Raw genomic sequence first — 25776 nt, 5'->3', positions numbered from 1 at the left:
GAGCTTTTTAAATCCACATCCGATCAATACAGAAAGGAAAGCAGGACAGAGCTGGAGAGGAACCTCTGCTGCTGCACAGGGGTGCTACACAGGTGTTCTGAGGAAGGGCTTCTTTCTCCTGCCTCCCCTCAACCACCTGCCAAGGCGCCTAGAGTCGGTAGATGCCAAGTGGGACCATGTAGCCACAAATGCATAATCAAAGTGGTGGCTATTCAGGGAGAAATCGAGTTTCTGCTTGTTGGGTTTCTCACTGCATGGTGCTGAAGGAGGCTGCTCGGATCAGCTGCAAATTCTGCACCTCCTGACTCCAGGGAATGAAGGAACAGTTGTTTGTGACAAGGGGTAGAATGGCACATTACTGCTGCCAGAACTGACTTTCAAGGTTATTTAGCCCAAGTGTCAGGGTACAGAGCAGTTTGCTGAGGACTGAAAGGCAAGGGTGACAGCTCAGCATGTGCTACAGCTGCTGTGACAAGAATCCAAAGGCCCTGGTTCCCAGTCCAGGGCTCTCTCCACACAGGGATCTCAGGCCAACGGGTCTGTAGCATGTGGGTGTCTGTGCCTCACTCCAGAAGCTCTGACGGAGACAGGCAAGTCTTCCACTGTCCATGTTAACATGCCTTTAAAAGCGGAAGTCTAGGGGCCACCACCATGGTGCAGCAGGTAAAGCCGATGCCTGCGGTGCCAGCATCCCACATGGGCTCCTGTTCGAGTCCCAGCTGCTCCATTTTCTGTCCAGCTCTCTGCTGTGGCCTGGGAAAGCAGTAGAAGATGGCCCAAGTGCTTGGGCCCTTGCAGCCATGTGGGAGACCCGGAAGAAGCTCCTGGCTTCAACCTGGCTTTGGCCCAGCCATTGTGGCCATCTAGGGAATGAAGCAGCGGATGGAAGACCTCTTTCTTCCCTTCTCTCTCTCTCTGTAACTCTGCCTTTCAAATAAATAAAAAATAAAATCTTAAAAAAAAATGGAGACTGTTTACTTGCTCCCTTCCTCCATGTCAAAGCACAACACCATCCAGAGAGCCCACGTTGTCCATCTGGAGAAAGGCATTCCCCATCCCAGTGGTTCTCCAGCACCTCACAGAACTGAGGTAGAAGCTGCCCTGACCATCATTCATTTTGCTGCAAAAGAAGCTGATGTATTTTCACCGACTTGTTCCATAGCCCTGGTCTCCCTTCAGCTGGAAAACAGGGGACAATTCTGTTCTCTTCCATCTTAAGCACAAAGTGATTCCATCGCCAGCCGAGAACGCGCTCCGGCCACTGACGCACACCTCCCTTTTCTTGGGAGCGCGTATGTGGGTCAGTGAGTACCGAGCGTGGGGCCGAGTTGGCAGTGGAGCACTGAACCTGCGGGGCTGGTCACAATTACAGCTCAGCCCTTGAAACCGAAGATCGCAGGGTCTGAACAGTCTGAATAGAGGTATACAATTTCCTCCGGAGCTATCAACTGTCCAGAGGTGAACTGAGACACAAGGGACTAAAAACAGCCCCCATAATCACACTGTGTCCCTTTGAAAAACCCAGTTAGATTGGGTGTAATAGTTAAGCAGGAACAAAAAACAAAGGCTAGGCCTTCTCTTCAAAGATGATGCCTGCATGGGAAAGGTCGGGAAGGGACTCCAGCACAGGTACGGTGACTGCGTGACGCAGAATCTCGGTCGTGATAAAAATGCCACTCTGTGCACAGAACCAAAGGTTGATATGAGATAACTTTTGAAGGGAAAAAAAAGTCTGTAATTTCAGTCTAAAGAGGAGGGGGAGTTTGGGGAGACAGGCTCCAGCCACTTGAAGTTCCCAGTCTTTCCACAAGAGGTCAGGTCTTCCTAACTTTTCCTTAGAGTTGTATTGGCTCCAACCCAAGGAAGGGGATAAAGGCTGCATGGTTAGATATAAAATTTTAAAATTCACACCCGATGTTTGTGATGTGCTTTCCAGGTGAGTCAGAACACAGAACACACTGCTTTTTGCTAGCCAATCCCAAATGCCCACGCTCTGTTTGCAGCAATCCTACTGTAATGGCAGATGCCACATCCTTTGATAACATTCTATCGCTTTGGGATGAGAAAAGGCAGATGGAAAGATGCCCTGAGAGATGATTCCATGAGAGAAGAGGTAGTGACGTCGTGGAAAGACCGAATCCACAGAACAAATAGGTTCAAATGCTGTGTGACATTTCGGTGAGTTAACTGACTTTAAGATTTAATTATTTAGTCATTTGAAAGGTAGAGAGACTCAGAGGAAGGCAAAGAGGGAGAAACAGAAAGACAAAGACCGATCTTCCATCCACTGGCTTATTCCCCAAATGGCTGCAACAGGGGCTGTGCCAAGCCAGAGCCAGGAGTCAGGAACTCCATCTGATTCTACCATGTGGACCCAGTATGCCACCTTGTAGATACATCAGCAGAAGCTGGGATTGGAAGTGGAGATGGGACTCCATCCCAGGCCCTCAGATGTGGGCATTCTAAAGCAGTGGCTTAGTCCACTGTGCCACAAGATCGATCCCAGTTATATGATGTTTTGGCATTCTTGGTTTCCTTCTCCTTTAAAAAGGGAGATAATACCACCTCTCTCACAAGGCTCTTGCAACACTTGACTGAAACAGTTAACAACATAAAGCTTCCAGTACAGTTTCTGAAACTTTGCAAATGCAGAGAAAATGATTCTGTTTAAAATTGCATTTGGGGGCCAGTATGGTGGTCCAGGGGGCTAAGCTGCCACCTGGAACACCAGCACCATAGGAGCACCAGCTCAAGTCCCAGCTGCTCCACTACTGACCCAGCTGCCTGCTAATGCACCTGGGAAAGCAGTGAAAGATGGCCCAAGTGTTTGAGCCCCTGCCCTCCATGTGAGAGACTCAGATGGAGTTCTGGGCTCCTGGCTTTGGCCTGGCCCAGCCTTGGCTGATGAGGCCATTTGGGGAATGAACCAGTGGATAGAAGATCTCTTTTTTTTCCTAACTCTGCCTTTTATATAAATAAATAAAATAGCACTTGCACTTTTCATGGCCAATTAATAGCACTGGTTCTGCCTTGTTATTTGGACATGGGAGTCTGCGACATACAGCCACCTGGGTCAACATTCAACAGGACAGACACGACTGTGCCTGAGCCACCTCTTTATCACCAAGAGTTCCCCATGCAGAGCCTCATGAGGGGCGAGTGATGTGGGCTGAATGAACGAATGAAATCTCATGAGCGTCAGCCTTATCAAGGACAAAAAACACAAGGCATCCGATAGGAGGAGGGAGGAGGGAGGAGGGAGGAGGGAGTAGAGGGAGGGAGGGTTCTTGTGGGGAGTGTATTAAGCAAGGGTTTCTGGGCTGCTCCCTTCAGCCTGTCTGATTCAGTAGGATCAAGAATTTACATTTCTAAGAAGTTTCCGGGTGAGACCAAGGTGGCTGGCCCAAGAGCACACTTTAATGACTGGTGTGGCACAGCCACAGGATTTACAGTCCCAGGGTGGGAACGGCAATGGAACCAGAATGGGAAACCCAGACGCTCATGGCCATCTCCCACCAGCTCACACCTGCTGTTTGTACACACCCAGTACTTGCCGTGCCTCCAATTGCTCCCCCTCTCCCTGCAAAGAGGAATAACGCCTGTCTGCTGGTGAGGTTAACTAAGAATCAAAGGAGGAAATGGGTCCGCTAAAACTCAGAAAATTTAGAAACGAAGACTCCTGCCCAACGATTCTAAACAGGCATTACTTTACTAAGGATCAGTGAGTAACAGTCCTGGGTTCTCTTCGGGCTTTTGCCACTTGAACACCACACCTGAATGTTCTGGGCTGTAGTTTCCATGTAGAAAGCAAAGGGTGCAGTCTTCCATATGTTGACTTGAAATGGTCCCACGATCAGCACAGAAGCAAGAACCGGGGCGTGGGGCAATATTAGAAACATCATCTCCCTGCGTGGGGCTGTGGACACGGCTCTTTGATTCTGCCTGAATGGGCCACCCAGCAGTACGCTGAGGGTCCCAAGCTGTGCCCACCTTTGGTAAAGCCCAGCAGCAGAACCCAGGTGTGCCACGGCCACTGCAGATGTTTGAACGTCCTAAAACCTAGCCCTGCCTTGCCAGTCAGTGCTACAAACAGTCCGTCTGGAGTCCTATGCCGTCCATTCAGTTGGCAGATGCTTGACTTTCTCTCTCTAAAATGGCTGTGGTAGAGTCTCCTCCATACATCCCACTGCTGCTGTGTATCACTCTCACCGCCCAGCTCCACCCCAGCAGGGATAACGGCCACACTTCCTAACTGGACTCTACTTCCCAGCACCATTGCCCAGCCCAACCTCCAAATGGAGAATCTTGAAGTACGGGCTCTGAGCCTGTTGCTTGCCCACCTCCACGGTGCGTGCCGGAGCCAAGGCCTCCCACCCTCTGGGGCTGGCCTCCCTCTCAATCCTTCTCTCACCTGCTTCCACATGCTTCTCTGTGGCTCCTACCCCAAAATGAACCTGCTTGTCCAGGCCCTCTATTCTTGCCCTGCATCCTTACCTGCTGAAATCCCGCCAATTTCTACCACCCCAACTCTTTTTCTTAAAAAATTTATTTGAAAAACAAAGAGAGAAGGAGGGAGGGAGGGAGGGAAAGAGAGAGAGAGAGATAGGAGAGATACAGAGAGAGAGAGAGGTCTTCCATCTGCTGGTTCACCCCTCAAATGACCTAAACAGCAGAGGCTGGGCCAGGCTGAAGCCAGGAGCCCAGAACACCATCTGAGTCTCCCACATGAATGCAGGGGCCCAAGTACTTGGGCCATCTTCCACTGCTTTCCCAGGCAGGCACATTAGCAGGGAGCTGGATCAGAAATGGAGCGGCCAGGACTAGAACCGGCGCCCATATGGGATGCCAGCACTGCACACAGCAGCTTAACTCACTGTACCACAGCATCACACCTCCACCCCACCCCACCTCCTACCTCAAATCTGAACTCTCCACAAAGGTACCTAGGAGGTCCTTTCTCTCCTTGCACAGCCCACTGATAAGCCAGATATCGCATAAGCTGTATGTGGGACTTGGATTACAACTACCGGAGCTCATTCTCATGTCTCAATCTCACACAAGGCCTCAGATCTGAGGGCAGGGATGGTGTCTTCCTCGTCCGCATTTCTGGCCTGGAGTGAGTGCACTGTGATCTAGAAGCAGTCTGTTCTGCTGCAGAAAGTGTCACCGTGACACGGACCAGCTTACACGGACTGGCACACAGGAGAATCATGTCAGCACAATCACAGTCCTGTTGTTTCCGATGCGGTGTCCCCAGAATGCTAATATTTTGTACAACCAGGGAATAGCAACTAAACGAAACACTCTGAAACGCAGCAGAACGCAGCAGCCCACAGAGGGAAGAGCGCTCGGGCTCGTCCTGGCTCAGGCTGGCGTGTGGGCTGGCACAGAAAGGCTTTCTTTTTTGTTCTCTATGATTTTACAAAACTCAACAACTTAATACCCTCCCTACAACCCTTACCATCAAGCCACCTTCAACCTTAAAGGGAAAAGTCCAAGCTAGAGTAATGTTTCCCTGTTTATTAATTTATTAATATTTATTAATAAAATTTAATTACTTATTAATAAAATAATGAAATGTATTAATTTCTGCTTACAAAGTCAGATGAGTTTAGAGTGACCTGTGCACGATCCTATTCATCCCTTGAGGTGGGGCGTTTTCTGAACACAAATCCGGGGAACAGGAGGAAACGTGTATACTGCACTGTGACAGAAACTCCTAGACTAGTACTCAGCTTCACCAGGGACAGAAATCAGATTGCTGGTCTTAAGAAGCAAAGGATAACAAGGTCCCTCTGGCCAGGGCTGCAGCTCACTAGGCTAATCCTCTGCCTGCGGCGCCGGCACCCCAGGTTCTAGTCCCAGCTGGGGCTCTGGATTCTGTCCCGATTGCTCCTTTTCCAGGCCAGCTCTCTGCTGTGGCCCGGGAGTGCAGTGGAGGATGGCCCAAGTGCTTGGGCCCTGCACCCCATGGGAGACCAGGAGAAGCACCTGGCTCCTCGCTCTGGATTGGCGCAGCGTGCCGGTCATAGCAGCCATTTGGGGGATGAACCAATAGAAAGGAAGACCTTTCTCTCTGTCTCTCTCTCTCTCTCACTGTCCCTCAACACGATTCCAACACAATTCCGTCCAAGGTCAGTTCTTAAGGCCAGCGCTCAACTTGCTGATTGCCAGAGAGGTGTAAACGAAGCTCCTGGGCCAGATCTGGAACTGCCAGTGGAAACACTCTGGGGAGACAGGCTGACCTGTGCTGACACTGGAATGCAAGCGACTTGTGGCCTTGCTGCAGAGGTGAGCATGGTTGAGGAGTACCACTGCCACAGGTGCCTGGGCTCCTCCAAGGGAGAGGACACGTGAGGGGGCAGAGGTGTCCAAAGAGGGAAGTGGGAAAGCAGAGATGACAAAGAGACGTGGGAATCCATCTCTACAGGTGTCTGCTACAGCCTAGCTATGCCGTATACCACCTCACTTAGCATGTACAGTCTGATGCGTCACTCTCAATCTAAAAGAAAAGAAAGTCAGGCTCCATGATCAAGGGATCTGCCTACGGGAACCAACACACGGGCCTGCCTGAATCCAAAACTCCTGTTTTTCACTGCAGCTGTGCCAAGTGCCAAGGGCTGGGCCTCCCATGGAGCCCTGTAATGAGTGGAGGCTGGAGGTGGGAGACGAAGGGTGAGGGAAGAATTTCAGAGCCAGATGAGCCTACCTGGGCCTCCCGCCCTCAATCCCATCATCACTCTTGTCGGTTTTACATACTGGGCTTCTTCATGTGCTGGTACTCCAAGTGAGAGTCCCACAGTTTTAAAAGCAAGGCAGGGGTTTGAAAATCACTGCATCACACAAAGCTACCTATTTTCCAATTCTGCCTGAGGCTGGCCTTCAGCAGAAAAATAAATCAGTGCTTACAAAAGACTACTCCATGCAGAACACCGCTGGGGGTCTCCAAGTCCCTGCTCTAATCTTTCCGAAGCTGCCTATAAAAACCCTCACTTTGCACCAACTTTACTTGCTTATTCAACTATTTCTACCCATTTCCAGACATCCCAGGAGCTTGGGAGGCAGCTGACTGGAAGCCTGAGCAGTGTGGAGGGCAGATCCTGCAGCCTGGCAGCTGGTGCTCCCGGGACAAGCGCTGGATCTCACACATGCTCTGAACCCAAAGGAGGACACCCAGGGCCTGGGCCTGTCCATGAGCAGGCACCACTTCTCCGTCCCCCCTCCCACAAGCCTCTGCTTCTGCAGGTTCCAGGTAGATGACCTTTCATATTCTCAATTTCAGAAGTCTACATATAAAAATGTATTTGCATTTCTGTGCTGAGAGAGAGGGTGAAATGCTGTTAAGAGCAAGTTTGTGGGGCCAGTGCTGTGGCATAGCAGGCATCCCATATGGGCACTGGTTCAAGTCCCAGCTTGCCACTTCTGTTCTAGCTCCCTGCTAATGTGCCTGGGAAAGCAACAGAGGATGGCCCAAGTACTTGGGCCCCTGCACCCATGTGGAAACGAGGAAAAACTCCTGGCTCCTGCCTTCATATTGGCTCAGCTCAAGCCATTGCAGTCATTTGGGGAGTGAACCAGCAGATCGAAGATCTCTCTCTGTGTGAGTGTGTGTATGTCTCTCCCTTTCTCTCTGTAACTCTGCCTTACAAATAAATCAATCTTAAAGGGAGAGAGAGAGAGAGAGTGAGTTAGTTTGTAGCAAGTAAGAGCTCCTTGGTGGAAAAGTCCATGGCAGACCAACCCATGCAGACCCAAAGGTAGATCCTTCAGACAGATTATTTCTCTAAAATTCACAAGGAACAGATTAAGAACACAAAGCCATTATGAATGCTGATGTCACTTACGCAGAACAGATCATAAGAGACCTTTAATTCCTCTGCGACAGCAGCTCCAGACAACACAAAGGTATTTTCCACTCTTTCCCAAGTCTGGGGATGAGGCTGTGTTGCAGGGACCAGACTTGCATGCAAGTGTCTACCAAGAGGTTAGAAAGAAAACAACGGGCACTAGATTTACAGCCAGGCTCCAGGCAGTGGAGGATTTGTCCCCTTTTCCTTCCGGTATTGATTCTCGCCTCGACCAGACGACAGACTGCTGTTGCAAGTGTGGGTGTCTCGGTGACTGCTCAAGCTGCTTTGAAATGCTCCTCCAGCATCTCACCCCAGCTCCCCCTGCTCCGGGCAGCTCTGCCAGCCCCAGAGGCACACACATGGAGGTACAAACCTTTGGTCCCTACACTCCAGCTCCAGCTCTGTTTTCCAACCACATAAACCTATTTCAAGCAGAACCGTCTCTGATATGAAGCACCTCTCGGGTTGCACTGCTTACACCCTGTATCTGGATAATGCTGCTGCCTGGCACGGATTGTTTGTATCACTATCCAGCTCACCCTGGAGTCTTGATGTCACCACTCCATGCAATGAGCCTCTACTTTGGGCCAAGAGGTTTTCATGTATTTACCGTGCACTGAAGGATGCCCCGGGATGGTATGAAGAAATGGAGACTCTGAGGTTGAGTCAGTGCCCAGAGTTTCACAGTGGATGTCTGGACCCAGGTGTCTCACTCTCAAGGTGGAACTGACTCTTGTCACACCCACAAGAGGCGCTGCCTCTTCACACCTGCTTCCCCTGGTTCTTCACCCTCAACCTCACAACTGCATGACTGCCCTAGCTTTCAAACACTAGGGGATCAGAAAAGAAAGAAACTGGGCTACCAGGGGCAGGCAAGCAGAGCTGAACCTGCAGACACATGCTTCAGGACTGAATGAATTTTCTGTCTTTTCTCATCTTGCCTGAAATTCTACCAGTTAGTTACTCTCACAATTAAAAAAAAAAAAAGAAAAGTTTGGAAAATGAGACGCTTGGAAGTTACTGAATTACCACTTCCTCCTAAGATAAATCCGCAACATGCTCACTGCAGTGGCAAGAATCTGCTCGGGCAGAATGGGGTGTGGACTCAGAGACTGACCCAATGCCATGGGGGTCCCCTAGGGTGCTGGAGGGCTCCGAGGACCAGAGACAGTACCTAGGACATGCTCTATCAAGTGCAGAGCAGCCGCACAGTCTCCTCGTCCTTTCCCTCCATCCTGTTCCTCAAGCTGAGCCGCCTAAGACGTGTCCTTTCCATCCCACTTCTAAACATGAGGCTCCAGGATACCAGTCACAGCTTGACTAATCACATGTGCCACAAGCTGAAGGGTACTAGGGAGGAAGGAATGGGGGATCTGCTCAAAGTTTTTTTTTTTTTTTTTTTTTTTTTTTTTTTTTTTTTTTTGACAGATAGAGTTACACAGTAAGAGAGAGAGACAGAGAGAAAGGTCTTCCTTCTGTTGGTTCACTCCCCAAATGGCCACCACAGCTGGTGCACTGCACCAATCCGAAGCCAGGAGCCAGGTGCCTCTTCCTGGTCTCCCATGCTGGTGCAGGGCCCAAGCACTTGGGCCATCCTCCACTGCCCTCCCGGGCCACAGCAGAGAGCTGGACTGGAAGAGGAGCACCCGGGACTAGAACCCAGCACACATATGGGATGCCAGCACCGCAGGCGGAGCATTAACCAAGTAAGCCACAGCGCCAGCCCCTTGCTTAAAGTTTTAATTCTTAATAGAGTTATTTCTAAGTTTAGTTTTACTGGAGAGTTCATGGTACCCCAGAGAGCAATTTATCCTATTCCACTCAAATTATTGGCTTCTTCCCCAAAGTAAGAGTCAGTTCACCTCTGATACCAATCTCAACAAGCAGAATTCATGATCAGAATTATTAAGCTGATTCCTCCCACACCTTCTAAATGCCCACCTAGAAGGCACTGTGAGACACAACAGTGGGTCCAAACACTGGGCCTGGTAAACAACAAAGTCCACGGCCGGGCAGGTGCTGTCAGAGTGACCACAAGGAACTGCAGGAACAAAGGGCTGGAAGCCGGGCCAACTGCTGTGCAGCCCGCATTCCGCCCACGGCCCTCGAGGTCACTTATCTTTTCTGACTTTTGCTTCTCTGCATGCAACATTGAAAGGAACATCCTAGCTCTCATCCTCACCCATCTCCAAACTTCATGGGCCATTAGAGCATTTACTCAGACAGTTTTATTTTACAGAGAATACTGATCAAAGGGGTGTTCCTAGTGATTAAAGGCTGCACAGCGAATGAGGGTCGGTGCCAAGACCAGACCAGAGTCTCCTAATTCTCACATGGATGCTCTGATGCCCGATATCAGTCAAGTATTACAACATGGAAGAGGTGAGGTAGACTGGACATAGAGAAACCTCAACCCGCCAGGCCGGCGCTATGGCGTAGCAGGCTGAGCCTCTGCCTGCAGTGCTGGCATCCCATATGGACATCGGTCCACGTCCCAACTGCTCTTCTTCCCACCCAGCTCTCTGCTTATGGTGTGGGAAAGCAGTAGAAGATGACCCAAGTGCTTGGGCCCCTGCACCCACATGGGAGATCCAGGGGAAGCTCCTGGGTCCTGGCTCCGGTGGCTTCGGTTTGGCCCAGTCCCACCATTGTGACCTTTTGGGGAGTGAGCCAGCATATGGAAGACCTCCTCTCTCTCTCTCTCTCTCTCTCTGTGTGTGTGTGTGTGTGTGTGTGTGTTGTAACTCTACCTCTCAAATAAACTCTTAGAAAAAAAAACACCCTCAATCCACCGCAGCCATTCTGACCATCACACTGATGGCCGTGTTCAGATGATACTTTCTGTAGTTTCTACTCAACAGATAGGATAGATACGATTGTCCAGTTGCAGTCATCTCTGACACATTTGTAAGCCAGTATGGCATTCATTCAAAATTAAATTTACACTTTTCAAACACGGCTGAATTGTTTTCATATCAAGAATTCCTAGTCCTACTTTGCAGGTAGCTTCACCATACACACTGAAAGCAAAGTCAAGATTCCCTGCCAAGAAATTCTGTCTAGAACACATTTTTCATTAATGCCTTACAAAAATGGATCCAATTTGCTTTAAAAACATTCAGTAAATAAATGTCTGATGCCCTAACTGCCCTTACCCAAAGCTTTGCAAAATATGTTTCTCTAGGTCTCCTCCTCCAGCTGAGAGCTGAACAGACAGGAAAAGGAATATTCACAACTTGCCTGGGCTTGAACAGGCACATTCGAATATGGAAAAATATAATTTTAAAAGTCCAGTCCTCATGCCAACCTGCCTTATTCAAATCAATTTCTGTTTTTGAAAAAAAATTTAAGTCCACAGAAATAACTGGTTCCTATGCTAATAACAACAAAAAGATTTCTACCAGGGGGCATCTCACAGAGGCCTGATGACCACTGAGGCCATAAAATGGAAAGGCACTGCATCCTCCCTCTCTGCTGACACATGTCTAGAACGGATCTGTTTGTGAGGCCTTGGTGAGGATAAATCCAGCTTCATAAGAGAATCTTGGAGAGTAAGAACAGGATCAGCTTACTAAGGGACTCAAAGTCCAGAGGAAGCTCCCATCCTTTAAATTCATGTTATCCATCTTCCTACTTAGACTAAAATCTCTCAGATAAGAACAATGTCCCCAGCACCAAAGGAACCCACTGTAAATAATGTCAGATGAGAAAGATCAAGTAAACTACTCAAGTATGTTAGAAACTGTAATTAGACCTCAAGTAATACGTTAAAAATTCAGGTTTTTTCCTTCTTGTTAATGAAATAAGTTTAAAGTCAGGGTTAGTAGAAAATAAGAAGAGTTGAGTCTAAAGGAAACCCTTCTGGATGAAGTGATACCACAAATTGACCTTTCAAGAAGGAACGTGGCTCCACAAGGTGGGGACAGTTCTGCAGCTGGCTCGATCCGTGACAGCAAGTAATTAACTTTTCTGGGCATCAATCAGCCTTATGTGTGAAATGATGAATAAAGACAATTTTTAAAGGGTTTTTCAACTCGATTTTACAAATAACTGGTGTTCATAAAGACATGCTTGAATTCAGTTGTGACCCATGGCTTGTATTTAAGAGGGAATTACAAGATATCATTGTACTGCCAGCTCTTTGGGCATTAATGCTTTGCCATCCATCCCCTAAAAATCACCCCTTTCCTCTCTGCTTTGTGCTCACAGACAAAGCAAGCCCCAGGTCTATGATGTTTCAGGAATCCCCTTTTGGGCACACTAAGAGAAGGCGCTCAGTTCTGGGAGGCACAGAAAACCCAGACCATCCAAACATTTCTTCCTCCCAATCTTTGCCTTCTGGTTCCAGGGTTCTCCCTAAAACACCTGAGCTACACACGGTGCTTGATGACATCTGCTGAGGCCCCTCCTATGTGCTTTTCTTCTGCCCTCTGCTTCCCCTTAGCGTGTCCTGACAACACTCAACCATCTCCCCACCAAGAGGAGAAGAGGGGCCTGCAACTGGTACAAAGTAAGCTTGTTGAATGAATGAGAAAAACTGGTTTGGAAAACAGAGACCTGGATAATCTGTGTATAGGGGAATGCAATTTATTTCAAGCAAATTCTCAAAGTGAGTCACCAAAAACGAAGGGAAAAAAAAATGGCAGGGCAAGTCCAAAAATGGGAGTGTGGAAGAGACTTCAGAGATCATCTGGTCCAACCCCCTCATTTTCTAGACCCAAGGAATCTTGGCACAGTATCCCACAAAATATAAAAGAACATTTCAGGAAACAGAATATTAGGAAAAACAAACATTATTTCTTAATAGATGAAGATTCCAGCCCACGCAACCTGAAAGTGGAAGTTAAATAATTAAACATTTCACAACACTAATTTCATCTGGATTTTATTAGTGCCTTCAAATGTGTCCACCCATTACCGAGTGGTGTCAAGTTTGCATCTTCCAGGCTCAATTACTTAGTATGTAGATCAGGCAAGATTCTCCCTTCCTCTCCCTTCTGTGTTTCTCCAGCCTTCCAATGCTCATTAGCACCTCCAACAGAAGGCAGAGGAAATGAAACTCCAATTTATCAATGTCAACTGTTGAACCAGCAAATTGCATCAGTCCCGCCCCCACATGGAAGTGTTTGGACAATTCTGAATCAACAAGATGTTGGCAGCTGTGTTCCTATGGTTCAGTAATTGCATTGTTTCCTACTGCGCTCTATGGGTTGTGAAATGAATTTATTAAATAACCTACACGAAGGGAATGTGGCGTGGGCTATCGGAAACAGCTGGGGGCTGGAGTTGGGAGACTGCCTTTATAGTCAATCTCCCAACTACCCCGACTCGTCTTTCTGGTCCTCAGGCTCCTCAACTATTTAAGAGGATAGTAATTCTGCCTTTGGTAGTAAAGAACGCTCTAGCATCTAAAGCATTTTGTGCTCTCTCTCCTCCCATGCCGAGATGTAACCTTTATCATATTCCCTAGATGATGGGCGTGCCTTGTTTGGTTACTTTCAGACCAAATTACATACTTTGACAGAACAATCACAACAAAAAAATGGTAAGCAGTGCTTATCAGAGTGCACTAGAATCTGTAGGTATAATTGGCCACTTTATATCAGATGACAGGGTTAGGAAAGGGAACTTGAGTCAAGACACATGAAGGACACAGTGGAGGAATTTAAATACACATAGGTTAGAAATCAATGGCATTGCCTTAGGCAGGTTAGCCAGTTGTCTCAGGGGATTAGAACTAGTTGGTGTTTCATAAATCCGGATGTACTAGGTGTCACAGTGAAATGTCAAGTGAAAATGGAAAACCAGTAAAAGGGGGAAATAAACATATTTAATACAAGTTAGCCATCAGTCTAGTTGGCCCTATTTCAGACTGTGCTCACCCAGCCTCTAGACCAAATGTCCTTGAAAGGGCTGCCTGCTGAGGGAAGGCAGGTGTCTCCCCCACTTAGATGGGCCCTCAGTGACACAGGTCTCTTGGTTGCTGGACAGCTTCTTCTGGATGAAGATGGAGGGGGCTTGGTGCAGATGAGACTGAAGTGGATGGCTTCCTTTCAGCTCAGCGTTTGGCACTCTCTCAGTGCCCCAGTTTTGCTCTCAACTGTTTTCCCTTTCTACCTTAAAAAGCAAAAATTGCAAAAGGAGCTGTTTCTCAAATTAAGGAAGCAGGGTTTCACTGCTTTCCAGCCTCCTCCACCAATTATTTCATAAATAGGACTTGATTCAGAGCCATCATCATTTACTGAAATCTTGGCGCCGGCCAGGTGGCATCATTGCTGACAGGTGACATACACGGGGCGCGACCTTCTCCACAATGGGGCTGACGACTGCTAAGGCTGAAGATGACGTGTGCAGGCAGAGCAGAGGGCAGACACACTGAGAACTCTGCACTAGGTGGGCTCAGGACTATTTCCTCGTCCCTCATTCAGGGTCACTGTTCTGCAGACAGAGGAGTTAAGTAGCCATTCAAAAGTGTGATGTTATGAAATAAAAGATGTAGAAACAAAAGCCAGGTCTGGCTCACTGCAAATCTCACCAGCTTTCTGATATGAAAGGTTGGTGGGATTCTCTACAGAACTCTTTGTTCTTTGTAGACCGGATGGCAATGCCCTATAAAACATACCTTTCAGAATCCACCCATGATGTTATTTTGTTCCCCCTCAACCCCACCCTGCACCAAAAGTGGAAAATGGAATATGTACTTAGAAGTTCTTTATTAGAGCTTTTTGTTCTTTGGATTTTTTTTTTTTTTTTTTTTTTTTGGACAGGCAGAGTGGACGGTGAGAGAGGGTGAGAGAGAGAGAGAGAGAGAGAGAGAGAGAGAGAGAGAGAGAAAGGTCTTCCTTTTTCCGTTGATTCACCCCCCAGTGGCTGCTGCGCTGATCCGAAGCCAGGAGCCAGGTGTTTCCTCCTGGTTTCCCATGCAGGTGCAGGGTCCAAGGACTTGGGCCATCCTCCACTGCCTTTCCGGGGCCACAGCAGAGAGCTGGACTGGAAAAGGAGCAACTGGGACAGAATCCGGCACCCCAATCGGGACTAGAACCTGGTGTGCCAGTGCCGCAGGCGGAGGATTAGCTTATTGAGCCGCAGCGCTGGCCTGTTCTTTGGATTCTGGTTGAATACAAATTTGCTTTATTTTCTAAGTAGGAACCCTCTGGCCAAACTGCAAGTCAACAGCATGGCAGGCAGCACAGTAGTAGCATCAGGGGTTAAGAAAGCCACGGAGGGAGCTGAACTGAGGAGTCAGGATGAGAATCTGGTCCCAGCAGGGATGTGCTCTGGCCCAAACAGGAGGCGGAGGCTCCAACTCACTCCCAACACAGGAACAGGGGCCCTGACTCACAGCTGTTGACACAAGTCACCTGCTCATACCTGTCCCCTCATCTGAGACACGGTGGCTTTGGACTGCTTGATTATTTAAAATCATATGTATTGAGGTACAAGTCAGATACAGTAAGATTTACTCCCTTGCAAGATGTAATGTCATGAGTTTGATGAAGGTTGACAGATGTACAACAATCAACACAATCAAGACAGAAGATTTCCATCATGCCAAAAAGACTTCTCAGAGTCTCTTTCCTGGCCCCAGGCAATCACGGATCTCATTTCTCATAGTTTTGTTCTTTCTCAGATGACAAATGGAACACCATGCAGCCTTCTATGCATACTGACTTCTTGCATTTAGTACGATGCTTCTTGCATCTTATTCATTCATCAATAGCTTGCTTCTCTTTTTATTGCTGAGTAGTATTCCATTATATTGATGATAAAATTTATTAATCCAGTCACCAGTTTCCAGTTTTTTTTGCCCACAGGAATAAAACTGCTATAAATATTTATGTATAGACAGGTGTCTGTATAGATATAAATTCCATTTCCCTTAGGTAAATACTTAGGAGTGGGACTGCTGTGCCACTTGTTAAGTATGTGGCATGCGTTCACCTCTCTTTTAAGTGTCACATTATTTTTGAAAGTGGCTGTGCTATTTTGCATTGCCACCAGCCATGTATGGACTGGCTGATAGTTGGTGGGTAGCCTCAGATAATGGTTATTTCTTTAACAAATCAGTATCTCACGTGCAGACTCTCCCGGAGCAGAGGCCCCATGAAACGCATATCAGCGTCCCTCAGGACAGCACCAAGGACAGGTGACAGCCTTTCCCAAGAGTCACTGAAACGTGAAAGTGAAGTTCTCTGGGTCCTACCGCAGAGACGCCATTGCATTTCCTACTAGATTCAAAAAGTGTAAGAGTTCCCCCCTCCACACAGGTGTCGGTTTATTCACTCGTGTGTGTGTGTGTGTGTGTGTGTGTGTGTGTGTGTGTGAATAGAGAACCAAATGGAGATGAACAAAGCAGACATAGCTGGTCTTGTGTGGACCCCACAGTCTAATGTGTTCCTCTTAACTGATTTGCAGGAGCGCACAAGACAGAAGTTTTGCCCCGGGCAAGAAGAAAGGCACAGTGCCAGGACCAGCGTTCCAGCTCTTAGCTAAGCAGCTTAAACGGTGACAGCATTTGTGAGATTTTAAGCTAGAATTCTCATTTTATTTAGGGAAATATATTTTCTGGACCTAGAGCTTTCCTGAATATTAATGCTTCAAGGGTGTGTGTGTGCACGTACATTGAGAGGAATGGGGGTAGGGAGAGGAAGAAGAAAGGGGAATCCACTGGTGGGTTTCTGAGTTCTGCATAATGCATTGACACGTTTTATTTTGAGCACTGTTTGGGTTCCAACCCACCCCCTGCAAGCTAATTACCTCACCATTCTGAGCACCCAGCTGTTGCTGTCTGAAACGTGACCTTCAATGTAAAGAGGCTCACAGCTGCAGCAAGCTGCCTACCTCATAACGCGTGGGCTGTATCTGCTTCATAGCTCCCTGCACGTTAACCAATGTCACACAGATGCCTGCTCTGGCTCCCTGGTTCCTTCGCCCTGATCCATGTGCCTCTCTGCCAAATACAAGGAGGCAGCAAGTGCACTTTGGCAGAGACAAAGGAGTGCTGGTCCACTCAGCTGCACAAGAGTCTGCAGGTGGAGGCCAGCCTGGCTGTGCTCACTTCTAATCACCAGGTGGTGCGTGCACGAGAAGCAAGGGCCTCGCCTGGGAGTGTGCTAGAATCTCAGCCTGCATTTGAGACCCTCAGTCGGAATCTGCGTTTTGACAAGAGACCTAGGGAATCAGTAGGCTGGCAGCTCACAGAAGACATTGCAGAAGTGCTCGAAGGGGAGAGAAAGCATGAAGAATTTTCATTCATGTGATTTAAGAACTGGCTCTAGGGGATGAAATGGCCAAGCCAGCCAGCACAAAACTCTTTTGGAAAGGTAATGTGGTGTGAAGGAAAGAGGCAGCCCCCAGTGATCCTGACCTGCTGACACGCCCTACACACCAAGTCTGGGTTGGTTTGGGTGGCAATTCTGTGCTGAAATGAGACTCTTGAAGCCAGGTCACGAATGGCACTATAACCCAACTTTCGTGCCATGGATCACTTTCTCTGGGAGAAGCCCGTCTCTGTTATGGCCCTTTCTAGGGACCTTGGGAAGAGGCCCACGCGGGAATGAACTGAGGCCTGTACCTAGACTGTGCAACAGTAAGTTGTAAGAGGAATCTTTGGCCCTAAACTTCCAGATGACAGCAGCCTCCAACCAACATCTTAACTGCCACCTCATTATGAATCCCAAACCAGATCCACCCAAATGCCTGACCTCAAGAAACTGAGAGATGGTAAGTGTGTTTAATGTTGTCTTAGGCATTAAGTTTTGGAGTAGTTAGCCAACAGCAGATAACTAGCAGAAGGACAGAACTGAATCTGAGGCTGGTCATCCCCAGATAGTAGGGCTGTCCATCACCTTTTCATGCTTCAGATGACTCATCTGTGAAAGGAGCAACCACAGTGCATCAACCACTGACTTGTGAATGAAAGACGCACCACTATTTTGTCGCTCCCCCTCTTCGTGGAGGAACGACACAGGACCCTGCGCTGTTCTTTCGTCTGCTCGGCCCTCCCCGGGTTTGCTGCTGGTTCTTCCCGGGTTGGCTACTATCCCTTCCACCTCCGTGGAAGGGCAGTTCCCCCTGGCCACATTCCCCACTTCCGCAGGGGAGCGGCACACCGCCGGCCGGCTTTCTCGGGGGCTGCACAGGTGTTATTCGGATAGATGTTCCCCTTAGATGTTCCCCATAGATGTTCCCGGTGCATGCCGTCTCTCTCCTCCTTTATAGTCCTCTTCCACCAATCCCAACTCGGCTGCCCACACGCCGAGTACGCTGCTCTCCTCCAATCAGGAGCAGGTCCTGCTGTTTATTGGCTGAACTGGAGGCAGCTGGGTAGAAGCTGTTTTCTCCTCTCCCAGCGCCTTATTGTGGGAGAGCAGATGCATAGAATAAGTCTTAATTCCAGTAACTTAGTCTAGTCCGAGCTGCTCCCCACATATTTCATGTGCCATCAAGAGAGAAAAAATACACAAATGCAGACACCATCAGTCCTAAGATACATACTAATATTAGAGATTAAAAATTGTGGGAAAATGTGCTTCTTAAAGTCAGTGGAATATGAGTATTAAATAACTGCACCACACAGAGATGCCCTAAGGATCAGTGGGCAACAGATGAGAAGGCCCATGGAAGGAGCTGCCGGCAGCATCTCCAACCCCAAAGCTTGGGAAAGGGAAGTGACATCGTGGCTGCCCACACCAGCTAATTAAACAGCCTCTGCTGGGCGACCTCAACTCACTTCTAATGCTTTTGCCTCAGGCTTCCATCACAATTTATGCTCAAAATGACTGCTAAGAAGCCCAGCTTGAGAGGAAAAAAGAGTCAAGTTGAACCATCTATGGCAGTGTTCTCTAAACTTGTTTGAGCGTAAGAAGACACTTGGTGCATTCGCAAAAGATACACAGAGGCCCCTTGCTTATGGGCTTTGATTCAGTAAATCTGGGACAGGAAATGGAAATCTGTTTTTAACAAGAGCCTCGGGCAGTTCTTATGAACACACAAGTTTCAAAACACTGATCTAAACAAGATAATATACACCTACTTATTGAGAACTTTCCTTGCATCAAATAGTTATACAAAACTACAAACCTGATTGCTTTAGCAGTTGCCATACCAAAAAAATGTCTTAATCAAGTATAAGACTTCACTGAAAGTCAATGCAGAAAACATAACTTACTGATAAAGGTTTATCACCAACGAGATAATTTACTTAAGTTACAAATCACACTACTCAACATTTATAGTATAAATATCTGTACAATGAGTATATCAAAGAATATGGAGCAAGAGTTTGGCACGGTGGCTAAGTCACCACTTGGGATGGCCACCTCTCATACGCAGTGGCTGGGTTTTAGGACTGGCACCATTCCTGGTCCCAGGTTCCTGCTAACGTTCAAACTAGGAGGCAGCAGTGACGGCTTACGTAGGTGGGTTCTTGACACCCACAAGGTAAACTGTGGTTGAGTTCCAGACTCCTGAACACAGACTGGCCCAACCACAGCTGTTTCAGGCATTTGAGGTGTGAACCAGCAGATTGGAGACAGACAGACAGACAGACAGACAGATAGATCTCTCTTCCCTTCCCAAAAAGTAATATAGTAAAAATTTTTAAAAAATGTATCTCCTGACAGGCTAAACTTTCCTTTTTATCAGTCAATAAAAATTGCTCGACAATCATATTTTCCCTTTTTTGCTTAGGCTGTTAGAAATCTCTCATCTGAAATTCATACCCACAAACACATGCCTAGGTCAAGTAAGACAAATCTCTTGCTACACAAGCCTGGTTGGGAGACTTTGGCTTGACCAGAAATGGCAATGTCATAGACACTGAAGATCTTCCTTTTGGAAACCACCAGGGAAAAAATTTTAAAACCAACAATGTTTGTTTGGATTTTGTTTCTAATCAATACAGCATCGCTTCCTTGGGTTGTCATCTCTCACGCCAATCCCTCAGCCAGGTTACAAAACATGTAGGACAGCTAACCCTATCTTGGCAAGAAAGCTCTGCGTCCCATCCAAGCCAAAGATGAACAGAATGAAGGAAAGATGATTTCGGAGCAGATCCTAAAAAGCTCTTCCTGTCTCTCTCTGGGGTACAACACAGCTTCTAGACAGCGGGACCCCACTAGGTCAGCACACTCAGGCCACTAACATCTTTCTCCACAAAAACACCATGGAACAAAACAAAAACCAGATCTCCCACTGTGTTGTGAAACATCTCACTCCCAAGTCCTCAGCTCTGCAGCAGACACGCTTCCTTGACCTGAACTTCTAAAACTCCTACAACCGATAATTAAGTTGGGAGAACCGGGCTGAGAAAAGGGCATTTTTTTGACAGATGGAAAACTCAGCCGGGGCGGAGAAATGGTTATGCTTCCCCAGCCTGAAGGAGCAAGGAGACATGGACAAGGATTTCCACAATCAACCTTGAGGTTCGCAGGGTCTCCAGGGACGGGACTAAGTTGCCAGTGCTTTCACGCATGCAGTGTGCTACTCAGTGTTGCCCCAATGAGTGCTTTCAATCCTCCGAACCTTGTCACACCAGTCTGCCTGCCTGGGCAAACATCACTCTCTTTCTCCTCAAGACAGGCCTTTTCCTCCAGACTTCCTGTGCTCCCATCAGAATCAACCCCTTCCTCTTCTGCCCTCCCACAGCCCTCACAGCGAGGCATTATGACTGGCTGAGTCAGGTGTTTCTGCTGCTGGACTCCACCATTGAGGTCAATGACCCCAGCGTGCTCCTCTTTGAACTGCAGAACCCATTACTGTGCCTGGTACATGGTAGTGCTCCCTGGCTTTAGGTGAGGGAATGAATGAATAAGGGTTAGGTGACTCGGCTGTCCCTCATATTCGCAGATTCAGACTCAAGGAAGGGAATTCACATTCTCAAGGCAGGGAAGTGATTTTCTCCCAAAGTCATACCAAAAAAGAAAAAAGACAAAATGCAAATTCTCTCACCTCCACCCTCTGCTTCCGCATCATGCAGTCTTCACAAGGCTGCTCCTCTGTGGGGTCCCGGTCTTCTGCCACCACCTCCCGGGCTTCCCAACCTCACCAACTCTACCCTCATCGATCACTTTGCAGCCGATTACCAGGGCCTCAAGAAAGCCTTCCAACCTGAGGCAGGCTCCTCTGTTACCTGCACCTACTTCTTCTGGAATCAGGTCCATTCCTTTGAGAATTCAGACCAACCTGGAGCTATATATTCAAAAGCGTAATTACCAATTTTATTAAAGTCTGTTTTTCTCACTAAAATACAAACTTCCGGAGAGTAGAAACCCATGTTGTCTGACTATCATTCACCATTAGACCCCTAGTGCCTAGACCAGGAAGTCTCTCCCAATTTTTGTTGAGTGAACACATCAGTTGGGAAACAGTGACTGCATCAAATATTGTACCTCAGAACAAATGTGGCAACTCGTTCTTGCACATTAAAAGCCATCTCCATTTTTGCATTTGGATAATTTACATGTAGCAGAGGCTCAGGCTAGGTATCTGGATCTCAGGCTTTGGGAAAAAGTCCAGCAGCCTTTCTCCTTCAGTAGGTTCACAAAGAAATGCCAGCTATTTTATCAAAAGAGCAAGACACACTGGGAACTCCCATGTGACACTGACAGGGTCTCCTTCCCACGATAGACTGAAATGTTCATTGGATTGTGTACACAATTGCTTTCTACCCCAGGTTCATATATTCCAGAGGACTGTTTATATTTTATTTGCTCTTAGAACTTTTTTTTTTAAGATTTATTTTATTTATTTGAAAGAGTCACTGAGAGAGGCAGAGCCAGAGAGAGAGACAGAGGTCTTCCATTCGCTGGTTCACTCCCCAGATGACCGCAAAAGCCAGAGCTGAGCTGATCCAAAGCCAGGAGCCAGGAGCTTCTCCTGGGTCTCCCAAGGACCTGGGCCATCTTCTTCTGCTTTCCTAGGCCATAGCAGAGAGCTGGATCAGAAGTGGAGCAGCTGGGACTCGAACTCGCGCCAATATGGGATGCTGGTGCCACAGGCTGGGGCTTTAACCTGCTGTGCCACAGCGCTGGCCCTTGCTCCTAGAACTTTTTTTTTTTATTGACAGGCAGAGTTAGACAGTGAGAGAAAGAGACAGAAAGGTCTTCCTTCTGTTGGTTCACCCCCAAAATGGCCGCTACAGCCAGTGCTGTGCAAATCCAAAGCCAGGAGCCAGATGCTTCTCCTGGTCTCCCATGCAGGTGCAGGGCCCAAGCACTTGGGCCATCCTCCACTACCTTCCCGGGCCACAGCAGAGAGCTGAACTGGAAGAGGAGCAACCGGGACAGAATCCGGCACCCCAACCAGGACTAGAACCCGGTGTGCCGGCGCCACAGGCGGAGGATTAGCCTAGTGAGCTGCTGCGCCAGCCATGCTCCTAGAACTTTTAATAAGTTCATTGGGCCAGGCATTTAGCCTAGTGGTTAAAACACTGGTTAAAGATGCCCACATTCTACATCAGAGTACCTGGCTTCAAGTCCTGGCTCTAGCACCTGATTCTAGCTTCCTGACAATGAACACTCTGGAAGGCAGCCATAATGGCTCTCAAATAGTTGGGTCTGTGCCACCCATGTGAGAGACCTGGATTGAGGTCCCTGCTTCTGGCTTCAGTTCCAGGTCATCCCCAATTATTCTGAGCATCTGTGGAATGAACTAGTGAATGGAAACTCACTTTGTCTCACTTGAAAAAATAAATGTTTTTTTTTTTACTTACAACATTTGCAAATTTTATTCCACTTAAGGGCTAAGTCACATCTCTGATTTCCAAGTCACTCAATGGATTAAAAAAAGAAATGATGACAATTCGATAGGATTTCTTAAAACACTTTACAAGTCTGTAAAGTCTCACATCAAGGATCATTTCTAGCCTTAACCTTAGAAATATAATAAAGAATAAGTGGCTTAATCCTACTATTGTCTGTTTCCGTTCTCCTCCTGCTTAAATACAACAGAACTCTGCCAACTTCTATATTTCCTAGCCTTGATCCTACAGCTCATGGTGAGAAACCTGACCTTCTTTAGAAGATCAAGAAGAAAGCTCTGAAAAAAGCCATGCGTCAGACACAAAGCTTTTGATTACAGGATGTTACTATTTTTAGAATGTCCTTAACACATTTCCAATGAAAGACCATTCTAGCCTCCCTCCTTGGAGTTGGAGAAAATGCCCTATCACTCCTAAGCAGAGTGGCAGGGAGGCAACAGTGAGGTCACAGAGCAATGTCACATGTTCTGACTTGTGTTAGAGTGCAAGGAATTGGCTTTTAAGTCAAGAGCCTAATTGTGAACATAGCTCAATGCCTCCCTGGGCCTCCGTCCCTCTAATATTAAATGAGGGTACTCACTCAAGGGACCTCGTCTGCATTAGCAGCTCTCTGAGTCTGACTTTGACTTGATGGGGCACACGGAGATGATCTCAAGCTTGTGTCTGGAACAGCAGGGAAATGACCCAACACCATGGGGGTTCCCTCTATTTCACCTCTGCTATGGAGACCCAAGGGTGTCCAGTACCCAAACACACCATTGCTTCACAGGTACCTCTAGGTCCCAGATGTGAACTGGATGCCTGTTGTGGGCTGAAGTGTGTTTTCCCACAATTCTTATATTGAAGCCCCAACCCCCAGTACCTCAGAAAGTGATCGTATCTGAAGATAGCACCTTTGAAGACAGGATTAAGGTAAAGTCAGGCCATTCAGGTGGATCTTTTTTTTAAAAGATTTATTTTTTATTTATTTGAAAGAGAGTTACAGAGAGAGGTAGAGACATAGAGAGATGTCTTCCATCCGCTGGTTCACTCCCCAGATGGCTGCAATGGCTGGAACTGCACCGATCTGATGCCAGGAGCTTCTTCCGGGTCTCCCATGTGGGTGCAGGGGCCCAAGAACTTGGGCCATCTTCTACTGCTTTCCCAGGCCATAGCAGAGAGCTGGATCGAAGAGGAACAGTCGGGACTAGAACCGGTGCCCATATGGTATGCCAGCGCTTCAGGCCAGGGCTTTAACCCGCTGCGCCACAGCACTGGCCCCCATTCAGGTAGATCTTAACAGAATCTGAACAGTGCTCTGATTCGAGGAAATTTGCACTCACAAAGAAGCACCAAGGATGTGTGAGTGCCAAGGAAAAAGCAGATGAGGACACAGCAATGAAGTGGTCACGTGCAAATCAAAGACAGGGGCTTCAGGAGACCAAGAACCTGCCAACACCTTGATCTTAGACTTCTGGCCTCCAGAATGGGGAGAAAATAAAATTCTTTTGGGTTAGCCACCCAGTCTGCGGTACTTTGTAACAGAAGCCCAAGCAAACCAGTACAACACCAGAAAGGTTAGTCTTCAGATGAGAACTTGGAACCACCTTCTTGCCTGGTCTCTCTACTCTCTGATGAACAGACTTCCATTCTACAGCTGCAGAGTAACTACCCCCAAGTCACACAGCTCCTTGGCGCCAGAGAGGCACGAAAGAGTGCAAAAGCTACCATGGCTACTCACTCCCCACACTCTGTACTCTCTTCTGGGCTCTTTTCTTCTTGAAAGAGGCCTTCTATATCAAATGGAAAGACACTGTTTTAAGAATAATGCCAGGAGCCAATGCTGTGGAACCATGGGTTAAGCTCTTACGTGAGTGCCAGTTCAAGTCCCAGCTGCTCCACTTCCAAGCAAGCTCCCGGCTAGCATGCCTGGGAAAACAGAAGGAGATAGCGCAAGTCTTTGGGCCCCTGCCATCCATGGGAGACTTGGATGAAATTCCTGGCTCCCGGCTTCAGCCTGGCTCAGCCTAGGCTATTGTGGCCATTTGAGGAGTAAACCTGTGGATGGAAGATCTTTCTCTTTCTCTCCGTGTCTCTCTATAACTCTGTCATTCATTAAGTAACAATAAATAGCATTTTAAAAAGAAAGAGAATGCTAAGCATTGGGCTCAACATTGGCAGTGTACCCTCTTTCCATCCTAGCTGTTGGTCAGACTCAGTGCTGGAACGGGCAGTCTCCCATCCTGGTCTGACACAGGCTCCATGGCAAGCACCAGATGAGGCTTGAGAAGAGAAGAAGCGGCAGATCCAGCAACAGTTCATCAGTCCAAGCCATGCCCCCACCACCAAAGGCAATAGGACAGCCCCCAAGGGAAACTAAATGAGGTTATCCCATAGCCAACTTCAATGATCAGAAGTGAAATAAGGAAAAGTGGAAGGAGTTCTAATTGGGAGATTCCCAAATGATATTATTCCTTGGATAAGTCTGGGATATCTGCCTCTGTATCATCTTGAGCGTTTCCTAAAAATATAAATTCTATGGGCCGGCACCGTGGCTCACTAGGCTAATCCTCCTCCTGCAGCGCTCCGGGTTCTAGTCCCAGTGGCCATCCTGAGTAGCATCTTAACTTGCTGTGCCAAATGTCTTCCACATGGATTCTGTGAGTTTAAATGACCGCCAGGTGATTATCTAATTTGGAAAACACCCAAATCTGCTATACATCTTTGGGATTTGAAAGAACACAACAGACAAGTAGGCAGTGTCCATGTATCGCAGTTCCTATCATTGAGTCACTATTGGAAATGTCAGAAAGGGCTGGTGCTCTGGTGTAGTAGGTTAAGCCTCTGTCTGCAGTGCTGGTGCAGGTTCAAGTCCTGGCTGTTCCACTTCCGATCTATCTTTCTGCATTGGCCTGGGAAAGCAGTGAAAGACAGCCTAAGTGCTTGGGATTCTTCACCAGGTGGGCCTCTACAGCGGGCACCTCAAGCATCCTCACAATGTCTGCTGACTTCCTCCGGATTAAGTGATCCGACACAAGGAGGAAGCCACGGTATCTTTTTTTAAATGGAAAACTTTTATTTAATAAATATAAATTTCATTAAGTACAACTTTTGCATTATAGTGGTTCTTTCCCCCCCATACATGCCCTCCCACCCCCAAGCCATCCCACCTCCTACTCCCTCTCC

The 25776-nt window shown here is 47.7% G+C and overlaps 1 protein-coding gene and 1 long non-coding RNA gene across 2 annotated transcripts in view; both read right to left on the bottom strand.

The window, feature by feature from the left end:
• The window catches only part of MB21D2 (Mab-21 domain containing 2), a 124883-nt gene that overhangs the window by 19999 nt on the left and 79108 nt on the right, over window positions 1-25776 (bottom strand). The gene's annotated exons all lie outside the window — the stretch shown is intronic.
• Window positions 239-25776, bottom strand: LOC138849318 (uncharacterized). Its single transcript, XR_011387998.1, has 2 exons — window positions 18280-25776; window positions 239-17780 (listed from the first exon to the last, which is right to left on the bottom strand). It is a non-coding gene; the product is annotated as an uncharacterized lncRNA (long non-coding RNA).

Source organism: Oryctolagus cuniculus, chromosome 4 (genome assembly GCF_964237555.1).
Source record: "Oryctolagus cuniculus chromosome 4, mOryCun1.1, whole genome shotgun sequence".
NCBI lineage: Eukaryota > Metazoa > Chordata > Mammalia > Lagomorpha > Leporidae > Oryctolagus > Oryctolagus cuniculus.
This window is presented reverse-complemented; position numbering and strand designations above follow the sequence as displayed.